Genomic DNA, 23,266 nt, shown 5'->3' with positions numbered 1-23,266 from the left:
GGAGCTTACATTTTAGAGGGAAGAAACAAAAAAATAGAATAAATAAGTAATATAGCATATTAGAAGATTTTAAGTGCTGTGGAGAAACATTGGTCAGGGAAGGGGACAGGGAGTGCTTTTTCTTCTTTGGTCCATCCTGGCAAGTTTTCATGATTCAACTTTCTAATGTGTCAACTTCTAATTCCTGGGTTGCCTTGGTTCTCCTCTACCAACTCTATCCCCCTTGTGTTTGTTTGTTTTCTAGGCAAGACAGGTCTCATAGTTTGCATCTGGTATGGACAGAGACAGTATTTACCAGCATGGCATGAATTTAGGAGTGAATAAAGAAAAGAAATGAAAAAAAGAAAAGAATTAGAGGTAAGCAGGCATTAAAACCTGTAAGAAAATTAAGCTTTTGTTCTTTCTTTTTGTTTGCTATTTCCTGCATGTTATATGTCAATAATATTGAATTGGATTGTGATTTATTCACCAAATTCTGCTAGGCAGGCATTGGGGGTCCAGGGAGGAAAGACACAGTTGTAGAGAACCTTACCTCCCCATGCAGTGATATTTATATTTTCCATGCATATCTTTCCTCTTTTCTAAAGAGGGTTAAGTATCTGTCATTAGAATGGAGTGAACACCACACACCACATGAAAGGAAGCCAGGCTTCAGGAAAGGATGGGGCTGACCCACCTCAGTGACAAGGGTCAAACAGTCCACAGCCTCCAGTTTCCCATCAGTTCAAGCCAAAGTGGAGAACACCTACCAACTTATAAAGGAGAGGAAGCATTCCTTTAATCTAATTTCTTAGAGAAATTCTTCATGTTGGAGAGTCAATGAGGAAACAGAAAATAGTAGAGTGGAGAAGTTCCTCATTAATAGCTTTTGGAACAAATGCAGATTGTTGTTGTTGCTGGGTGTGTTTAGTGTGGCTCGGAATCTTTCTCCATCCTTAGATTTCTGAGTAAGAGGTCAAAGGACAGGGTCTTGGACCTGGTTGAAGCCACATGGAGCTACAGGATCTCCTTTGCAAAGACAGGCAAAAACCTGGGGCCTTTGAAGAAAGTGGGAGAGGTAATTTTCCCCACCATTCCCCAGGACTACCCTCTACTCTTGGCCCTTCATGTCAGTTTTGACCATGCTCCCAAGTTAGAAGTATATGTTACACACCACACACACACACACACACACACACACACACCTGAGGCAAAAATTCCCCCAACTTTCCAGACTAATATTTTCTCATATTATGAATGAGACACTGATTTTTAAAATTGTGTTCAATTCTACCTTTCAATTGATGCTGTACCAATCAAAAATTAATTTCAGCCCTGGCTGGTGGTGCAGTGGTTAGAGCATTGGCCAGGCACCAAACGGTCATAGGTTGGATTCCTAGTCAAGAGCATGTACCTGGGTTGCAGGTTCTATCCCCAGCCCCAATTGGGAAATTGCAGGAGGCAACCAATTGATGTGTCTCTCCCACATCAATGTTTCTCTTCCTCCCTCCTTCCCTCCCTCCCTCCCTCCCTCCCTCCCTCCCTCCCTTCCTCCCTCCCTCCCTCCTTCCTCTCTCCCTCCCTCCTTTCCACTCTCTTTAAAAGTCAATGGTAAAATATCCTTGGGTGAGGATTAACAACCAAAATTAAGTTCAGATTCCACAAATTGCTTACAATCTGTAATTTGAAAAATAATACTTTAAATCATTTGTTTTCAATGAGGAGAACATTTCAAACTTTACCCACCTGTATATCCCTAGATGATTTGCTGTGTTAGGAGGTAAAATCTCCCTAAATGATTCCATTGCCCCCTCCCCATCCAAAATGACAGATGCCAGAAAAAAAGAAACAAGGGGAAAAAAAACGAAAGATCACTTCCTAAGGCTCAGAGCAGAGCTGGTTTCCCATATCCTGGGGGTGTCACCTCCTAATAGAAGACATTCTGGGTTCCAATTAAGACATGAGCTATTGGACTACCACAACTTCCAGGAGACAAGAGTTCTGTGACTGGAGTAAACAAGTAAGTCTCTATCAATAGAGAAGTGGATTTTGCTAGCGGTAAAGCAGGGGAAGGTCATTCCAGGCAGAAGGCAAGTGTGAGCTAAGACACATCTTGGAAGGCTTCGAGGGTATGTGGGACTGAAGGAGAAGAGGCAGAAAGAGGTTGCAGGGCAGGTGACCAAAGGCCTTACCTGAATGTTAAAGGTTTAGACTGGCCCAGGAGCAATGGAGGGGCAACAGTGCTGAAGCCAGGGTGAAAGGCACTCTTGGTGTTGAAATGCGAATGGTGCTGATTGCTGTGGGCCCTGAGTCTCCTGGCAAAGTAAACAACACATTTTCTGCAGAGCCTGAGGGGGCTCTGGGGACAGTGTAGGAAGTGCTGACTAGTTGCTGGAGGGTATGCAAAGAGGAGCCAACCAGTTAAGAGTAAGGAAATCAAATGGAGTCTAGCTAAAGATGAAAAATTATTGATTTGTCATATAGCTAATTTGCACAGTCATACCAACCTTTTGTGGCAACATTCAACAACCAAGGTGAAGTCAGTTGATACTATTGATAACTGATCATTTCATAGACACATGTTTTTTGATTCCCCTCTCCCCCAGTCCACCAAATGCCTGTCACTCATCTTTGATTAAGATTTATGATGAAAGCCAAACATATGCTGGTGTGTCCTGAAGGGGTGGAGGTGGAAATATTTACCATGAACAGACATTATGCCTTTTTGACAAGAGACAAATGTTTCATTCAAATGCTGCATTTCGCATATTGGAAACTGTAATGAATTCTTGTGCACCTCTCTGCCTAGTTCACAATGTCAGGCCCAAGCATTGAAACACCCCAGGCTTTCCTCACAAAATTAAATTTAATGTTACACCCTCCAGTAGAATGGTGCATAAATCAAGCATTTGATTTGCATGGACTATAGCAACCAGCTCCCTTCTGGACAAATATAAACCCAACTCTGAATATTATGTCAGGGACAGGAACAAAGCAATCTAGGACTTCCAATAAAAGTCTGGTACCAAGTGTAATTCATGCTGGTATTACACTGCTCTGTGTCAAGCCTGTTATTAAAACTCTTGTTTTAACCTCCTTTTTTCATTTCAAAAGAAAATGTTTTTCTTGACCTTCCTGTATTCAGAAAACCAGTGCACAGTCAAACCAGTACTATTTATAAACTGGTGTCTACTAGTGACAACCATGGGCATATTTATTTCCTTTTTCCGCCTACCCCTGTCCAACATAGAATATGGGAAGGGGTACATATGAGTAATCAAATGGAAAGAAACTAAACAAAGGGCATGGAATAAAATACACCAGGGGAGATTAGGTAACATGGATATTCACTAATGTTTTACCTCTGGCCACAGTCCCAAGAGAATGCTAAGAACAGTTTCAGAGAGACAAGTTTAAAAAATGACTCAATAGCCAAAATTAATGTACATTTGGATGCAGAACATGAATTCAATTCAAGAAAAGTGATCCTAAATATGCGCCATTTGGTCTTGTTTCTGGCCTCCAGCATATGCGGGTTATGCATTTTCCTTACTCATATTTTCCCCATCACAGGGTATCTGAACCATTTTTTACTAAAAGTGAAATTACTGTGATCTGAAATTGAGTAAGGCCCTAAGATAAGAAGCATTTTTAGAAATGCAAAATGAGTCCACGCTAACTTCCCAAAGAACATTAATAGATCACAGACTTGCACATATTCTATGCTACATCAAGGCTCATCTTGTTTATTCTGGAATGCTGTAGACACAGTACAAACAGAGCCTGCTCCTAAAGCCAAGTGCATTTCCAAGAAGGCACAGCTGTCTGGAACACATAACCAGGTGAAGATGTGAGCCTGAGAGCTATGCTGATGATTTGGTATCTGCAGTGTAATTTCTCCCAGCTGTCCATGAACATCTGTTAGAATTTAGAATGCTTCAAGTTCTGAATAGGTGAAAGCAGGTGTCTGAAAAAATAAATTTATGATGGTTTAAGGACAGTAAATTAGGATTCATCCCCACTCATTTGTGAATGGAGTATGTTAGTAAATATTTATTAAATGGATACAATATACCAGTCACAATGAAGGTACTATGGGGGATGTAAAAATGAATTAGACTTCATACTAGATTCTAACACACACACACACACACACACACACACACACACACACACGCACATGCATACGAGGTATATAGAATTATTGTATAAAGTAAAAGTGTCATAAGAGTACTAGATACAGTTCTATGAGCTATGAGAAAAGGATGCATTATTTCCAATTGGAGAACATTAAGGAAGGCTGAGCAGGCAGGATTTGGCCATACAAGGTAAACTGGGGCAGGAAAGGAATACCTAGTGAGGATGGGGGAGGGGATCATGGCCAAATGCTTTGAGAGGGGAAGTCCCATGCGAAGACCCTGAGTGATGAATAGTGACCAGTCCCACGTTACTGAATTACTGAGTGAATGAAGATGAGTGGAAGGAAATAAGATCAGAAAGGCAGGTGGGATTGGGGAAGGCCACTAAACAGTGGACTCTATAGTTTAGACTTTTAAAATTAAGCAATATGGAGCCATTAAAGGTTTTTGAACAGGGAAATTACATGACCTAATCTATGCTTTAGGAAGATTAATGTGGTCATAGCATATAAAGTAGATTAAAGAGCAGAAAGACATGGTATTAAGGAGACTGACCTGTTAGCCCTAGAGAGAAGTAACGAAGGCCTAAACCAGGAGAGTAGCAGTGGGGATAGACAAGAAGTGACAGAGTATTATACAAGTAAAATCCACAAGACGTGACAGCAGATTGGTGAGCCAGAGGAGAGGGTTGATGGGGTTTGGGAAAGATTGCCCCAAAATATGGCACTTTAGCATATGGGATATTTAAGCTGAGTTCGAGAAAATGGCACAAGCAAGAAGGTCACTTGTTCTTCTTTCCTGAAACAGGCCATAAACCCTCAGGGGAGAGAGGCCTTCCCTACACCTGGAGGAAAGGAACAACCTTATCTCCCAAGACAAAAAGATGCCAAGAAGAATTCTAATAGGTCTTGCTAAAATTTTTTCAATTACTGTACTTAACTTCATACTTCTGAACCTCTCATATTCCTCAACTGTGCACTCCTCATCAAACCTAGTATGAAATTCAGGCCTGTTTCTTTGGGTCTTTATTTTCTTGTGAAGCCTCCCATGTCACGTAAAACTTATATTAAATACATGTGTATGCTTTTCTCCTGTCAAGTTTACTTTTCCGACCCAGGCATTAAGGATCATGGGTAACTTTCTGAGGTTTTGATTGGGTGAACAGAAAAAATCACAGAAAGTTAACATTAAAACCTCAAGAAAACCCTTACATTATTTTTTCCTTTTTCTTGAAAAGATCAATGCTTTTATAAGACAGAAAGTAATGCAGATGCTTGATATCTTTTACCTGAGCTCGAAATGTAATGTAAAGGCACCCACTATTGTAGACTCTCTATTCTACACAGTAATTGGGATAAAGCTGAATGACTTATGCTGAGTTGGAAGAAGAGGAGACATTAAGTGTTTCTAAATGGTTCCTGTGGCTATAAAATCAGCATAAGCATTATTGGCATCTATCATTCTGATGATTTCACTAATATTTTTAGAAGTCATTACAGAGAGCCAGAGTGTAGCATGTCCCAAATAGAGCAAATAGATAATTTCAGGCACACTGACCTCATTGATCACAATTTAAAGATTCGTATTGGAATAGAACAGCATCTAGTCTAACCCAAGTTTATTTTAAAAGTACAGTCAGCCCCCTTCATGGATAAGGTGTTTTCTAATTGACTGAAACACTAAGCCAGCCTGTCAATACTCATACGGAGAAAACCAGTGCATCCCCCAACGTCATCTCTCAGGCCAAGTGATTAACTGTGCATCGGTCATTTAGCATAATAAATGTGAAGTCTGAGCAATTGAGTGTTGCCACGGGACTTCTGCTGTGGAAATACATGCTCTCTTACTTTGGCATGCTTAGAGCCGACTCAAAGCATTTCCTTCAAAAGTGTTAACGAACAAACAAGCACTTACTTAGTTTTGAACTAGTCTTGATGAAGTTGATCCTACCCACCAGGCAATATACTGCCTAGTATCACTACCCTTGGAATTTAAAATGAGTCCCTTTTAATGGGAAACAAAAGTGATTCTTTGGTGCTCATTAGGATTCCATTTTCTAAAAGTTGACATGTACCAGCTTTAAAGAGTGTGACTTCTAGTTTGGGAGGAATCATGTGAACCCCAGAAACAGAGACTATGGAAAGAATGAAGACTCCATTTTGAAAATGTCTTCTCTGTTCCTGGAAATGAAAGAAAAAAGAAAAACAGACACTGCAATTGCAAAATCTATTTATTACTGAATAAATGCAACAAAGGCCCTTGTTCACTCCTAAGATTCCTCAACCTATTAAGGAAATGGGTTATATTTAATTTGTCTTTCAGGTTTCTGATTTTGTAAATTTATTAAAGCAATGAAATAGCTAGTATAATCCAGTTATTAATTCTCGTTAATGCCTCTGCCTAGATTATTTGATCTAGGTTATTGCTTCTGTAAAAGAGGCATGGTTTCATATAGAACAAAGCAACTCTTTGATCAAATTAGGTGATATAATTTGGAGCAGGGCATATTGAAATCAATGTCCTCACATCTCCACTCGTCATCGCCAGAAATTTGTCTCTGACCTGCTATACCAGTAGTTGTGGTTCTTGAGCTATTTAAGCCTGATTAAAGTATTTGTTATGCATTTGACAGTACACAATAGTGCATGATGTCAATTCTCAACTGTCATCATCATGATTAAAAAGCGTAGAAGAGAGTGACCCTTATGTGGAACAAGTTGTAATAAATAATAAGGATGCTACAAAGCTGTAATCCAATCACAGAGTTTAGCCAAACTGAATAAAAACTGTGGCAAGATCTTTAACCAAAAAAAGTTGCTAAGCAAATGATACTAGATTCTCTTATTAATAAAAATTACTTTCTGATGTCCAGCTATGTTATAACCTCAATTGTTAGGGGCTCTTGCTATGAATACAAATAAGAAGAATGCAATTTACTTTGAAGAAACACCCCACATGACCTCTTTGTTAAAGGTTGGCTTATTGGAAGTTTTTTAATTTGAAAATAATTTAAGTTGAGGGAGGCAGTCCAATCAAAATTCCTTATGGAAGACTTCAGCATAAGAAGAAATGCTTAAACCAGTAGTACTGCTGTGTTGAAAAAATATTACAGGCATTTTTTTAACATACTTGACAACTGTTCATTGGCCCTTTGCTTGTCAGTCTTAAGAAGGAGCCAGGTGACAGCAATTAAAGCCAGCCTCTCCTTTTGAGAGCCTCAGAGAGTGTCAGTATAATGTCAAACAACCAGTCTGGCCAACTTATTCATTAAATTGTCTGAGAAACTCATGCTCTGCTGAGGCCCACTTTTTAACAATGATGAATCAAACAACAACAGCAACAACATCAAGAGGGACAACTGCAGTTAAAACAACATCAATTCAATCTCAACTTTTATTAATAGTTTACCATGACCCAGGCACTGTGTTATAAACTTTGCATGGATCATCTCTATTACTCCAAACATTACCAACAGAGATTGATTCTGTTATTACCTCTGTGTTACAAAAGAAGAAGAAGATAAAGTAATGTGTTGGCTTATATGTGGTGGATTTGGGCCTCAAGATTCTGGCAGTCTGACTTTCATTCTTGTTCTCCCATTTGTTTATATTATGATCCCTCCTTAAATGTAAATTAGGAACACAGATTTTGAAAAATAACTCTTGTTTTAATTGTGGAAGAGACTTCTCTTTTTTTACTTAAGATATCCCTAATGTTATTTTGTATATATAATAATTATCATCCATTCATTTAAAAATATTTATTAAGCCTCTGCTATGTGCCTGTTACTGTTAAGGAGATAAAAAATAAGATATGGCCCCTGACTTTAGAAAATGCTTTGATGTCTACTGGGTTAATTTAAACTAAGGTGCAACAGATACCATTGTAATTAGTGAATTATTAATAATAAAAAAGAAGCATAGGGAAGGCCAGGCATTATAAGCATGGTCATTTGGGCAGCTTCACCAGGAAGCTGCAACTTTGCACTCCCCAGGGAACCACTGGCTCATTCCCTGCACATAGATCACTGGGCGGGAGAGGTCCAACAAAGGGGAGATAGATGAATATGCAGGTAAGTTGGGATGACATAGAGAAGATGCTTGTCAATCAAACCTGGGGACAGAGATCATTAGCCAGAGTGGGTGGGTCAACTGCAAGCTTGACAAATTTGGGGATAGTTAATCCCCTAAACAAAGTAGTTCACTCTCTTGTTGCTGTTGGCCCTTGGCTCTTGGCTCTCTTACGTTCTCCCATGTAGCCAATGGCCATGCAGACTCCACATGCTATGGAGTAATGGACTGCAGCGGGAAACACAAGCTAAGCTAGTCCGACGTTGGACAGGACTTGGCTCCAACATGGAAAGGAAATTTTGGACACTGGCTCTGATTTTAACTCTGCTGAAAACCCAGGCACACTTCTTCTATGACTGGACTCACTTGTTCTCCTGTGTGAGTCTCAGAAAATTCTTTTTCTCAGGATATCACAAGAATTCCACTCCCATGAGCAACTGGTGGGGATGAGGACCTCTCCTCACCAGTAACACAACTGTATTCATACATCTATCTTTTATGCATAATCATGGTCTTCATGGTCAATGTGATAATACCCCGCATTTACATGGAGCTTGCTCATAATAAAATGCGTTCAAATATATTGTTTCATCTGTGTCTTACAACTTCTTATGAGGTAGGCAGGGTCAGTTTATAGTAGTATCACTAATTTATGGTTGAGGACCTGATATTCACAAGGGGAAGTTCCCTGCACTTGGGTTTCCTGGATCTAACTCCTATTAATGAGCTCCAGCCCATCCCAATATCATCTACAGAGGCCTCTCCTATTTTGTCTTTGCTGCTACATATCAAAAGAGGTATGAATTTTGCTTTATAGGTAATAGTACTTGCCTTAAAGACATTTTATTATATTAGTTTATTTCAGATAGGCCTGACAGAAGTTGGTCTGACTTATAAAGATGTTTAGCTGTATAGCAGGCCCATTTCCACTCATGATTCTGGCTGCCTGCTGAACTGCAGTGTGAGCAAATGAGATAAGTACAAAATATTCCTACACCACTGGCTCCATGCTCTCCTCATATTCAATCATGAAGACTAATGAATCAGAGATGATTGCAGTGGTAAAAATCCCAATGCAGATTTTTGCTGTCTTTACTAATGAGAGAAAAATATAGTAGACCATTGGCCTAAAGGCTCCACATGCGATTCCTTTGTAACTTAGAGTGCATTAAAAAAGCTTCAGTCAGCAAGATAAGTTAATTTTTTATGACCTTTATAAACTCTTTTAGCCTGTATCTCAGGAGCTTTTCTTAAAGATTAAATTTTTAAAAATCCTTTTAGCTCAGGCCGACACAGCATCTGAGTCTTTTTTGCCACAAAGGCTACATCCAAAATCTATAAAGAAATTCTGTTCGTGACAATTATTGTCAAAGTAATGATTAGGTAACATGTCATTTTTTAGTTTTTACTGTTCTTGCCTCTATGATAGTAATCCAATAGAGCTCACTTCTTCTTAATGTAAAAGTTGTATAAAGGATGCATCATTCCAGGTTGAGTTTGCCTGCATTTGCAAATTCTTGAAAAAGCAAATTGAATTGTCATTGGTAGCACCTTTTTCACATGATGATCATTGAGTTAAAGTGGGGTGGGTGACACAGATATTAAGATTTCTTTAAAGGAAAATAATCCTCACCCTGTATTAATATATCATTGAGTCCATGGACTTTCGTAGACCTTATGGCACAATTACCCAAAGGTGATAGGCGTAATTTTGCAGGGGGAGGAATGTTAGAGTAATGTGAGGGCTCTTCATTAGAGGCATCACAGATCTATCACATGAAACACATAGTTCCTTTTAACCTCTTTGGTTGTAGGGTATGATTTTCATTTAAACACTGTATTTTTGACTGGCTGGATTGGAGACTACAAGAATCATCATCCTAGGCATCTGTCACTACTTCTATTACATCCAACCTGCTGACCCAGAAAATCTGTGGTTGACACAATTGATTTCTCTGTAAGATTCATTCAGCATTTATTTTGTTTTTGACATCCACCTACAAGGTTCTACAAAACTCAGTTCTTACATTTCTGTCAGAGAAACATAGCCCTTTATAAAAGGTGCATATCCTGAGGGGCTGTAACAAAGTATGAATCTTGCATAGAATAATTTACTGAAATAATTGGGCTTATTAAGATTATATATATATATACACACACACACACAGAGACACACAGAGAGAGAGAGAGAGAGAGAGAGAGAGAGAGAGAGAGAGAGAGAGACCTGGCCAGGTATCTCCATCTCTTTCTCTCTTCTCTTTCTCTCTAAAAATCAATTATCTATATGAACCTTGCTGACTATGCCACTAAGGACATGAATGCCAGCTTCATTAGAGTTTTGCCTTTGGAAATAACATCATCATCAACACAATTAATAATGATGATGATGATAGAGAGAAAATAAAAATTAAAAATAAAATAAAGAGAAAAGTCTTGAGTCACAGACATACTTTAGCCCTATCAAACTTTACTCCGGATCAACTCTTAATCTCTGTCCCATGTTGTTTTCTCTTTCCCTCTTGGGATCCCTTCTCCCAGATCCCAGAACGCAGCTTGGTTTCAAGCTAAGATATACAAACCACATGCTTTAAATAGATGCTCGACAGTTATCTATTACTTTCCATCTGTATATCTATGCTACTTCATTATATAGAAAGGTTACATGATTTTTTTTTCAAAATGCCAGATTCAAAATTCAGCCTCAATTGTTTGTCTTATAAATAGATTGACATCTTCCTGTGTGCTCTAAAACCTAATGGTCTGGCTTAAACATGCATCATCCTGTGAATTTTGCTGAGAAATGACCAATGGGAAGGAACAGGGAGGTTTGTATAAAATTGCAGTAATGGTTTTTGCTTACTGAATGCACGTATCTAAGCAGATTAAATTTATTTCCTTTTATCCCATTAGCTGAGACTTTTCAGCTTGGCCTGAGCCTCAGGTCTACTTAATATTTAAGGTATTTCATTGTTTTTCTAGTAATCAATAGCAATGTTTTATTTCTATTTTAGTAAATTAATGGGTAAATGCAGGGACCACATTTTCTAAAGAAATTCTCTTTTTGGTTTGGCATGGAACACTATAAAATGTTTTGTTAACCATATACATGACCAGGCAGAAAATTCTTAAATGAACATCCTTTATAAATTTGTTCTGATTTTACTAATTATTCTATCTACTGCACAACAAGAAGCAAGGGAGTGTAATGACTTTGGTGAGGGAACAACATCACTGGCTCTATCAAAGATGGGACACTTCCAGGGATCTTGAAGCTGACTTTTACTGTAGTGCCACCATGAAAGATCTGAAGATCATTATTTACTGGAAAAAAAGGAACAAGGCAGAAATCGATTACTACGACACTAGATTTATGTTTCCATTGCTCTCTATATACATCCCTATTTGTCCTAACTTCATGGGGAAGATATTTAATACATAATGGAAGGAGGCTGTTGCTTTTGATTTATTTTTTGTTTATTATTTTTGGCATTCCATGGAGAAATTCTGGAAATCAATACTGTGTGTGTATGTGTATCTGTGTGTGTGTGTGTGTGTGTGTGTGTGTGTGTGTGTGTGTGTGTGTGTGTCTTGAGTATTCTAGGCACAGTGTAGGCTTAAGGTTCTGAAGGCCTATGGAAACTTCCTCTACTTGCTGAGTTCTCTTTTAATAAGCAAATCATATTATGTACCCATACAAGAGAGTTTCTTTTCTTTCTTTGTATGTTTTATGTGACATTATGAGAACAAATACAAAGGCTAATTTAGCCATAATTATCATAAGATGATTTTTTTTTAGTATTTAAATTTATAGACTATCTCCCCTTCTCTAGAGCAAATAAAACGACTCTCACTAATCCCAGTTAACTCTTTCTTAGCAATTTATTAGAAAATTAAAATATATCTTACCGTATTTTCTGGCATATAAGACGACTGGGTGTATAGAAGATTTTCCTGGGTTAAAAAGTCGTCTCATATGCCGGAAAATACGGTAGGTCCATGTGATAGATAAAGGCACAAATACAGAGATATTATGGAGTTTTAAATTTATTTTGAGTGAATAAGGATGGTTGGTGATATATATAAGGCAAGATGGACTCTATCTTTAAATATTTTATAATTAAGCATTTGGACTTTTAAAGAATATATAGGAAGAGAGTCAATCAACACTAATTTATCAAAACCATGTGAACAGAAAACTATATATAAAGGAAGGGATGTGTTTTTGTGGACTGACTGCATGCAAAGAGAATGAAAATGACAAGACTGTTCAATGTGTAATAGAATAGGATGGACAGACATAGCTGGAATACTTTTGAAAAACCCAATGAAGAATATATATATTTAAACCAGATAGTTAGTTTTGCAAACACTGGAGTGACATGGTATTTAAGGACTGACCTGAGAAGTAGTTATGTCAAGCATTGGCACTGCAATTCTACAAATGAGGAAACAAATTCAGAGATGTCCCATAACAGTATTAACAGAGACGTAAAACACAGATTTGGGGATAGAAATTGATAACCTTCTGATAAATAAATTCCCTTTGGGATTCATTGAATGTTACATGTAAAGGAACAAGCTCCTTATTGAAACTCATACCCACCTCCACCTGCCCCCCCACCCCTGTCTTTAGTAGATATGAGAACTGAAAGGAGAATTCAGGCACAGAGTGGTTGCTTACCAGATGGCCCTGACTTGACCCTGAGTTTTGCCTTCTCATGCATTTGACCTTCTCATGGATCTGCTTAGACTCTCACGGAGTGTTCTCATGTTGAACCTTTCTGCCCCCTCTAGGACAAGGGTCCCTATGAAATCATCCACTCAAGCATGAACAACCCTTATACTTGGTTACCTCTAACCAAGATGATAAAGTCTTGGTTTTCAAAATTAGGCTTGCTAAATACTAAAGACAAAAGGAAAATAGAGAGAATTTAAGAAGTTGATTTGAAAAAGAATGGATTTTGGCCATATCATAGCAAACTTGTTTCCAAGTCTTAGATTTTGCCTCAATATATACTTGGTCTTCTAAGAAAACTACCTCTATTCATAGAGGGCAAGTGAACCTTTACTTAAAATTGTCTTAAAAACTTGATTTCTAGCTGCTCACTTATTTTCACCTGGTGGCCCCATTATTACCACTAATCCAGAACTAGTTCTTGGCAATATTGTCCTTATTTTGTGGTCCTGTGTTCACCATCCAAAGTCAAGGCTCTTTCCATCACCATTTATCCCCTTTTACCCTCTTCTACCTCCTCCCCACTTTCACTCGTTTAGTCAGCATACTGTTGTCTGTGTCTATGAGTTTATTTTCTTAATCCCTTTACCTTTCTCTCCCAGCTCCCCAAACCCCTCTGACAGCTGTCAATCTGTTTTCTGTATCTGTGAGTCTGTTTTTATTTTGTTTATGTTGTTCATTAGATTTGACATGTAAGTGAAATCATATGGTACTTGTCTTTCTCTGACAGGCTTATTTCACTAAGCATAATACTCTCTAGGTCCATCCATACTGTCGAAAAAGATAAGATTTCTTTCATTTTTTTACAGTGGAGTAGTATTCCATTGTGTAAATGTACCACAGCTCTTTAATCCACTCATCTACTGATGGTCATTTGGGCTGCTTCCAAATCTTGGCTATTGTAATTAACGCTGCAATGCATATAGAAGTGCACCTATTCTTTCAAATTAGTGTTTCTGGTTTCTTCGGATATATTCCCAGCAGTGGAAATTCTGGGTGATGAGGCAGTTCCATATTTTTTTTTTTTTAGGGAACTCCATACTGTTTTCCACAGTGGCTGCACAAATCTGCATTCCCACCAACAATGCACAAGGGTTCTCTTTTCTCAACATCCTCACCAACATTTTTTACTTGTTGATTTATTAATGACAGCCATTCTGACAAGTGTGAGGTAATATTTCATTGTGGTTTTAATGTTAATTTCTCTGATGATTAGTGATGCTGAGCATCTTTTCCTATGTCTATTGGCCATCTGTATGTCCTCTTTGGAAAAGTGTCTATTCAGGTCCTTTGCCTATTTAAAAATTAAATATTTTTTTCTTGGTGTTGAGTTGTACAAGTTCTTTATAAATTTTGGATATCAACTCCTCATAAGATGTATCATGGGCGAATATGTTCCCCATTCAGTGGGCTGTTTTATTTTGTTGATGGTTTCCTTAGCTGTGTAAACTTTTTAGTTTGATATAGTCCCATTTGTTTACTTTTTCTTTTGTTTCTCTTGCCTGAGGGAAACAAATATTGCTATGAGAAATTTCCAAGATTTTACTGCCTATGCTTTCTCCTAGGATTTTTATGGTTTCAAATCTTACATTTAAGTCTTTAATTCATTTTGAGCTTTTTTTCTTGTATATTATGTGAGAAGGTGGTCTAGTTTCATTTTTTTGCATGTTGTCCTCACACCATTTATTGAATAGACTTTTTACCCCATTGCATGTTATTGCCTCCTTTGTCAAATATTAATTGACCATAAAGGTGTAGGTTTATTTCTGGGCTCTCTATTCTGTTCCATTGATCTATATGTCTGTTTTTATGCAATACCATGCTATCTTGATTACTAAGACCTTGTAGTGTAGTTTGATATCAGGTAGTATGATCCCTCCAACTTGGTTCTTCTCTCAAGATTGCTGTTGCTATTTGGGGTCTTTGTGGTTTCATATAAATTTTTGGAATATTTGTTCTAGTTCTGTAGAAATATGTCAGTGGTATCTTAATAGGAAACTATAGATTGCTTGGGGTAGTATGAACATTTTAATGATATTAACTCTTCCTATCCATGAACACGGTATACAGTTCCACCTATTTAATTTTTCTAAATTTCTTTAGTGTCTTTTACATCCTTGGTTAAATTACTGCTAGGTATTTTATTTATTTATTTATTTTAAGCAACTGTAAATGGGATTGTTTTCTTAGTTTCCCTTTCTTATAGTTGGAGCAAGTAGCAGTGTTATAGAAACAATGAGTACTAAATATCACATTGAGATAAAGTGGGATTAGGATAAAAAAAATGGCCAGCCCTGGCCAGTGTCACTCAGTTGGTTGGAGCATCATCCAGTGCACCAAAAGGTAGTGGGTTTGATTGCCTGTCAGGTCCCATACCTGGTTTGATCCCCAGGAGGGGTGTGTACAGAAGGCAGCTGATGGATGTTTCTCTCTCACATTGACCTCTCTCTGTGTCTGTCTGTCTGTCTGTCTCTCTCTCTGTCTCTCTCCACCTTCTCCTCTCTAAAAACAAAACAAAACAAAACAAAAAAAACAAACAAAAAAACACAGCTGTATACTGACTTGGCCTCAGGAGGTACATGAACAATTTCTAAGGCTAGGTTATAACTGTAAGTTTGCTTGGATGAGCTTAAAAATAACAACAGTTTGTGGTTATAACTTTCTTTATCAAAGTGACTTCTATTTGAAAATAGATAAGGTATTTCTTAAACAACTTTTTTCAACATCCCCCAAAGTTAGTGCATTTTTTTGGGAGGGGCAGTAGAATCATGTTCTACTTTATTAAGAATGAAGAAAAGGGTTGAGTAAGAAACATTGATATACTTTATTTTGGAAATTGCAACAAAAGTTTTAACTGAATTTTGAAAATATTTGCCAACTAAAAGTGGTTTGAGGAGCAAAAGTTTGGAACGTATGTGACCCTCCACATACTATGATTTATCAGTTTAGCCCTGTCTTCCAATAGTATAGTTTGCACACACTCCTATGCAGTTGGTCATGCCACTAATTCAGGATAAAATGTTTGTTTTATCATCCTCTAGTCCCTAAAGTTTGATTTGTATGCCTACAGACACCTTTATGTTATGTTTTTATTATGAATGTTATTAAAAATGATAATTACTAAATACTATTCATTTCCTATGTACTATACCTTGCACTAAGTATATTACATGGACTGCTTTATTTGATTCTCACACACAAACAACTTATGGGAAATGTGAGGCCCATTTTATGGAGTAGAAAACTGAGGCTCTATCACACAGCCAGTAGGTGGCAGAATAGGGCTTTGAATCTGGGTATCTCTGGTGTGAAAATTCTTGCTCTTCTCCACTATTTATATTACTCTTTAGTTATTTGTATAATCAACTGTTAATATATTCTTCCTTACACTTTAAGTTTTGGTGCTTAACTTGTAATTGCAATTTTGTTCTTATGCTGTACATGCATTCTCATTAATCTTAATAAATAATTGAGATGCTTATTAGGAAGATCTTATGTACTCAATTACTTTTTGAAATGCCAAGTTAAGAGTAATGGAACATTACATGATATATTGAAACATTCTGGTCATCAAATTCCAAATTCAAAACAATCACTTTTTTTTTTAAGGAACAAAATGACAGTTATTAGTATATATTTCGGCAAATAGGAAGTTCATAATTCCTTCTATTATTATTTATATTGTCATGTATAAGATTCTTTCCAATAAAAATATTAAAAATACTCTGTAATGCACATTAGGAAATATTGGTTGTGCACCCTACCCCATTTTATTTTATTTTAAAATATTTTTATTGATTTCAGAGAGGAAGGGAGAGATAGAAACATTAATGATGAGAGAGAATCATTGATTGGCTGCCTCCTGCACGCCCCCTACTAGGGATTGAGCCCACAACCCAGGCACGTGCCCCTGGCAGAATCAAACTTGAGACCCTTCAGTCTGCAGGCTGACACTCTATCCACTGAGCCAAACCAGTCAGGGAAACCCCTACCCCATTTTAAGCACTAAAACAAAGTCAGCTGGAAATATATTTCATGATCCCATCATTTTCTAATCTCTGATTTAGATTTTCAATGAAAAATTGAAAAGTGGGAAGAGTGGTACTTAAACAAATCTAAATAATGGAAATGGGTAATTTCTGAATTTACTGACTTTCAAATGTGCCCCTCATGTGGATTTGAGTGATAAGGGTGTATTTGTTGGAAAATAGAACCTCATAGGCCAAATGCCTAATTCACAGCTAAAGCCTCAGTAGGTAAAGGAAAGCTATTAATCAGAATGTTGACCAGATTCATGCAAAAAAAAATCCCACAAACCACAGCATATGTGTACAGATATCCCAGCCCCTCTGCCTGGTGTTGAGTTCCAGCTATTGGAAGTGCATCAGTTCTCCTTTGAACCATGCAATCATCGTTTTTAACCCTGCATTAAAAGAGCCTTATGTATCTTAGTCACACACAATAAAAGTTGCCCTGACTTTATACAGAATCAATAGACAATGTATTCTGAATAAAAATCAGGGCCATCTAGGAAATACAATTTTACCCTGTATTCACTTTCTTTGTATTCTTCTTCATTAAACCGTGCACCTCCGACTATAACTGTAGGTCTTTCTCAGGCTACATGCAGTACAGTTGTTCTCTTGAAAATCTCTTTTCAGGTTAGCAACAGATCAGCAATAGGACGCTGATAAAAGTACAATGACTTGGTCAGAACCTCCAAACCCATGAAACCCACCAAAAGCGGGCAAGTAACAAAGCCCACGTTTTCCAATAGAGCGTGCTGGGTATCAGAGGGTGGACTTGGACACGCTGCATAGGCACATGTTTTTCAGCTGTATGAAAGATCTCTCTCCGGGGAGGCTGAGCTACCCTGCTGCTTGTCAAGCTCCCAGTAGCAGCGAACAAACCTGTCAAGGTGTCTGTCCTTTTTCAGTCTTTGCCACATGTGGGGTGTTTTCAGGTTGTACAAGCTCTGAAAACACTAGAATTGGGTCCCACCATTTATCAATAACAATTTATAGCTCATATACAGCTTTCTGGAGAAGAGCAGGAATTCACTGAAGCCTAACAGTGCAGCCTGACAAAGGTTTGCTCCAGGCCTGGAATCGATGTCATCAGTGAAATTTATGGGAACGCCATGAAATCCTCTGAGAGGCAGTGGCATTCTCTGCAACCTTTCTTGGATCCCATCAATTATGGTTTAATAAGGTCCTTCCTGCCACAGGAAAAGGCTTTCATTCCTGCACTGCCTCTCTCAGGTGTATCTGTCTCAATAATAACAGCTGTTTCTTCGTCTCTGGTGTGTTCCCTGAGAGGAGGCCTCCATGCCGGCCGCGACTGTCTGTCCGGGTTCTGGTGAATCTCTGTGGTTTCTCTCATGGGGTCTGTTTGCTCAAGTGAATCTAAAGAATTAGTGATCTGAGGTAAAAACAAACAAAACAAAACTTGTCCCTAAAACATTTCACATTCCCTGAATGTTTAAAATCTGTAAAATGGGCACATCTGACTGAATATTATGGCAGCAAAGCATGATTGAGGAAACATCCAAGGCTCTGAAGCAGAGGAGTAACCTGTGGTATGTTGGACATGGGTTTGCTCTAAATTTTTGGAGGTGGGGTGCAGAACTGTGGGTTTGGGGCCCAGAACTGTGGGTTTGGGGCCCTTTGACTCTCCTTCTAGTTCATCCTGATAGTGTCCTCGAGGTTGACTTGAACATAAACTTCTTACAAAATGCTGTCTCTTTGAGAGGAGGGTCTGTTTCACTCTTAGAGAGTCGCCGATGGGTTTCCAGCTTCCCTGAAAGAACCCTCAGTCATTCAGGGAAAATACATCTCATTTCCAGGATGTGCACTTGCAATATATACTCACACATGTCCACCTTTATACACACTTGTGCTTACACATGATATCCACACACACATGGGGTATGTATTTCCATGAGTTTTAAGAAAGATGTTTTAGGAACTTTACATTTTAGGAATACTACATCATTACTTGTCATGTGGTTTCTCTGGATGAGTAATGCTTTATTTTCTTAATGTGATCATCACAGCTTTAGGTCAGTAATGGGCTGCAGACAGAAGCCAGGCTTCCATCTGAGACTTCAGTCACATCTTTGATTCAAAAGTTTGTCTCAGACTATGCAAAGCAGGCTTCTGAGGTAAAGTCTGGTTAGGGGGGAAACTTAGATGGGAAGAAATGAGAAGCTCTCACTTCAACAAGGCACCTCCTGTCCTTCACTATTCCTAAATATCCTGATTGCTTGTTACTCTACCATGGATCTACACTTTCACCATCAATAATTTGGGTGTTAAATTTAAGATCACGAAGTTCCTATTAAATGCAATACTTTTAAAATTATTTATTGATTTTAGAGAGAGAAAGAGGAAGGGATAAAGAGAGAAACATCGACTTGTTGTTCCACTTATTTATGCATTCACTGGTTGATACTTGTATGTGCCCTGACCTGGGATCAAACCCACAACCTTGGTATATTGGGATGATGCTCTAACCCCGTGGTTGGCAAACTGTGGCTCGCAAGCCACATGCGGCTCTTTGGCCCCTTGAGTGTGGCTCTTGCACAAAATACCATGACCTGGGCAAGTCTATTTTGAAAAAGTGGCGTTGGAAGAAGTTTAAGTTTAAAAAATTTGGCTCTCAAAAGAAATTTCAATTGTTGTACTGTTGATATTTGGCTCTGTTGACTAATGAGTTTGCCGACCACTGCTCTAACCAACTGAATTGCCTGGCCAGGGCCATGGAATCCTTAGTAAATGTGAAGCCAGAAGAAGCCAACCTTAGTACCTGTATTAGTTCCCTAGGGTTGTTATAACAACTGTCACAACATGACCACAAACTGGGTGGCTTAAAACAATAAAAATTCATTCTCTCCTAGTTTTGGAGGCCAGAAGTCTGGAATCAAAGTGTCAGCTGGGTCACGCTCTCTGAAGGCTCTAGGGAGAAATGTCCTACCCGTGGTCGGCAAACTGCGGCTCGCGAGCCACATGCGGCTCTTTGGCCCCTTGAGTGTGGCTCTTCCACAAAATACCATGGCCTGGGTGAGTCTATTTTGAAGAAGTGGCGTTAGAAGTTTAAGTTTAAAAAATGTGGCTCTCAAAAGAAATTTCAATCGTTGTGCTGTTGATATTTGGCTCTGTTGACTAATGAGTTTGCCGACCACTGTTACCTTTCTCTTAGCTTCTGGTATTGCTGGCCATCCTTGGTGTTCCTTGGCTTGTAGACACATCAGTCTTGGCTTCCGTCATCACATGGTGTTGTCTCTGTGTTTCTGTCTGTCTTCTCTTCTTATAAGGAACCGGTTATATTGGATTAAGGGTTCACCCCACTCCAGTGTAAACTCATCCTAACTAATTACTTCTTTAATTACTTTTTTTTTTCCAAATAAGGCCACAATCTGAGGTTCTGGAAAGGGCATGAGTTTTTAAGGGACACTATCCAACCCAGTATAGAACCTAAGAGGGTATTATGGCTCTTCACTGAAACACTCCTTAGTGCATCAAGTTAATGCATTAACTTGTTGCTACTTAGAAGAAAATAGACAAGGTAAGTTTTAGAGGGCAAAGATAGGAAAACGGAAAATGTCCAGAACAGTAAAGTTTAGTGCAGGAACCACTAACCACCAGTGTCTAAATTTGAATGAATTAAAATGAAATAAAAATAAAATAAAAAATTCAGTGTCTCAGTATTATTAGCTACATTTCAAATGCTCAGTAGCCACTTGTGGCTAGTGACTACTCTATTGAGCAATGCAGAAATAGAACATTTTCATTCCTGCACAGTCTTTTGGTGCTGGTCTAGAACACGTTATGGGTAGGAGCTATGGTGGCGCGTCTCAGGAGAGGTGAAGATGGGAGACGGTGGGGTGACATTGTAGCAGGAGAGGGGACTCAGAAAGAGGGGGTAAAGATGAAGGTGAAATAAATATTATTACAGTGTTGCCTCAGGCAACCCAACTGCTGGACCTGACTCTCATTCCTTGACCCCAGCATTTTGCTTGCAGAGAGCAGGTACACTAAGTATTTGTTAAGCCTTTGAAGGAAAAGATGAAGACTTCAGTCAGGGTGGAGTGTTGCTCAGGTTGGCAATGCTACTGATAATAATGCATGATTTTTATGAAGGTCTGCGGGATAGTGCTTTAAGTATTAGCAAATATTCACACTCTGACCTTTGTGTAAAGCATGAAGGCACCTGCTCTTCATGCCTTATTCTTTTACTCGCAACATTTGCACTCTGCCTCAAGTCACTGGGTTCCCCAGGACACAAATAGCCTTCTCTCTCTTTCAAGGAAGCATAGAGTTACTAGTGCTCTTTGAACTTGTGCTGGTTCAACAATTTCCCTGTCGACTGCCATTATGGTGACCTAATACAAAGCCACCAGCCACTGCTGTGCATGCCCAAAGCCCTGTGGTGAATCCCCTCTGACAACTTGTTCTCTCCCCACAAGACTGGGAGAGCAAATTACAATTAGGTTTGAAAGGGGTGGGTAACTTACCTTGTCCCTGGGGTTTTGACAGCCTCCTGTTGCTGTGCCCACTGACTGGAGGGCTGACACAGCTCATTTCCCAAGCCTGGATTTACTGTGATCCCTTGTCACATCTCTGTGATGAGGGGGTAGGGAAAGGAATTTTCATCAGTGCAATGAACACTTGTAGTAGCTCCTTGTAGTGATCCTCCAGCACGCGCATGCGCGCGCACTCACACACACACACACACACACACACACACACACACACACACTGAGAGATCCCTGACTATTGTCATCAATATATAGAGCAGTTTTTTAATAAGTCCCTTTTTCTTTCCCCTATGTATTTTTCTTTGCTCAATTTTGATTGTGTTTCAGATTCAAACAAGGAAGGAACATCGTGACATAGGTGTGTGATAGGGGAAGCCAACAGGCATATTCTAAATAAATAAATCATCAGGATGTTTCCCCCTGATAGTGTGTTGGGCTGTACATCTCATTATTTGGATGCAAAGAGCTGCTATTGAATGCGATGATGGAAACACTGTAAATGATGAGTAGCATTGCATATTTATCGAATAACCTGTCTAAAAGGTAACAAAGGCTTCCAATTTTCTCTATTGGATAATAAAACAAATTCTACAAATTAAATTCAAAGCATTCAAAATTATATTGATTGAAAACAGATTAATGGTTACCTGGGTTCAGAGTGGGCTGAGGACTGAGATTAACTGCAAAGGGGTGACATGAAGGGTAAGGGCACCATTTTGTAAGGGTGGAGGCAGAGATGAGAGAGCTGGAGCACCATGCAGGGACTTTTTTCTGTGCACATGTCAGTTCCACTCAGAGTCCACTGGACTGAACCTGTTACAAGGCCCCAACGATGGCAAAGGATCTGAGAAGGGTAGTCCAAAGAGGACTAGTCATTCTACCATTCACTATCAGTTTTGGGGGGTGGTTGCACCAGAACTCACCAAACTATACACCTAATATGAATGATTTTATTACATCCCAATATATTAATTTAAAAGTCAACATAAAAATTCAAAACATTCAGATTGGAATTCAGAATTCAAAATATCTAGACTGAGTTAAAGAATCAGGACTTTTGAAAATTGAGTTCTTAAAAATATTTACCATAAGGTATGATTTTTTTAAAAAAAATTATAGCTAGGTGAGAGTTTTCCTTATTAAATATTATTTAGATGAAACTGATACTGGACTCATAGAACATCTATATATATAAAGATCCAGGGTCCGTAATGTCCAAATGACCGAACGGATGACTGGACACCATAAGTCAGTCCTGCAGTCAGTGCTGGGCCATGGCTTGGCCACCCAGCTCTGACTGCCACGAGGGCTGTGGAGGAGGCTGTGGATCAGGCCTGGAGAGAGGCCTTGGGAGAGAAGCAGGATCTGATCCGCAGCCTCTGTGGAAGCTGTTGATCAGCCCTTGCCTCTCTTTCTCTCTGGGCCTTGCCAGCAGCTGCAGGGGCTGCTGATCAGCCCTTCCTCCCTGATCAGGCCTAAGATAGGCCCAGAGACACTGACTGACATAGAAATCGACCAATCAGAACCAAATCTGGGTGAATTGCGAGGAGCCTATGGCTGCCTAGGAGGTGGAGCTTTTGAGACTGACTGGCATGGAAACTGACCAATCAGAACCTAATCTGGGTAAACTGCAAGGAGCCAATTGGCAGTATAGTGCATATGGCTGGCTATCAGTCCAGATATAGGGATTATGTATTTTTGTCTGCCAAGAACATCTCCTCCTGCTGAAAAAGGTTCCCCCTCATTTAAGCAATCCTATTCTATATAATCTATCTATACTAATAAAAAGGTAATATGCTAATTA

At 38.9% G+C, this 23,266-nt stretch overlaps 1 long non-coding RNA gene across 1 annotated transcript in view; it reads left to right on the top strand.

Moving 5' to 3' along the window:
- The first annotated feature begins 340 nt into the window (after window positions 1–340).
- LOC129150733 (uncharacterized) overlaps window positions 341–23,266 on the top strand; it is a 158,901-nt gene continuing 135,975 nt past the window's right edge. Inside the window, exon 1 of the long non-coding RNA XR_008557484.1 lies at window positions 341–357. This is a non-coding gene — a long non-coding RNA (uncharacterized LOC129150733). The remainder of the gene's footprint in view (window positions 358–23,266) is intronic.

Source organism: Eptesicus fuscus, chromosome 2 (genome assembly GCF_027574615.1).
Source record: "Eptesicus fuscus isolate TK198812 chromosome 2, DD_ASM_mEF_20220401, whole genome shotgun sequence".
Lineage (NCBI taxonomy): Eukaryota > Metazoa > Chordata > Mammalia > Chiroptera > Vespertilionidae > Eptesicus > Eptesicus fuscus.
Note: the sequence above shows the minus strand (reverse complement) of the source record. Positions and strands in the feature narration are given on the sequence as shown.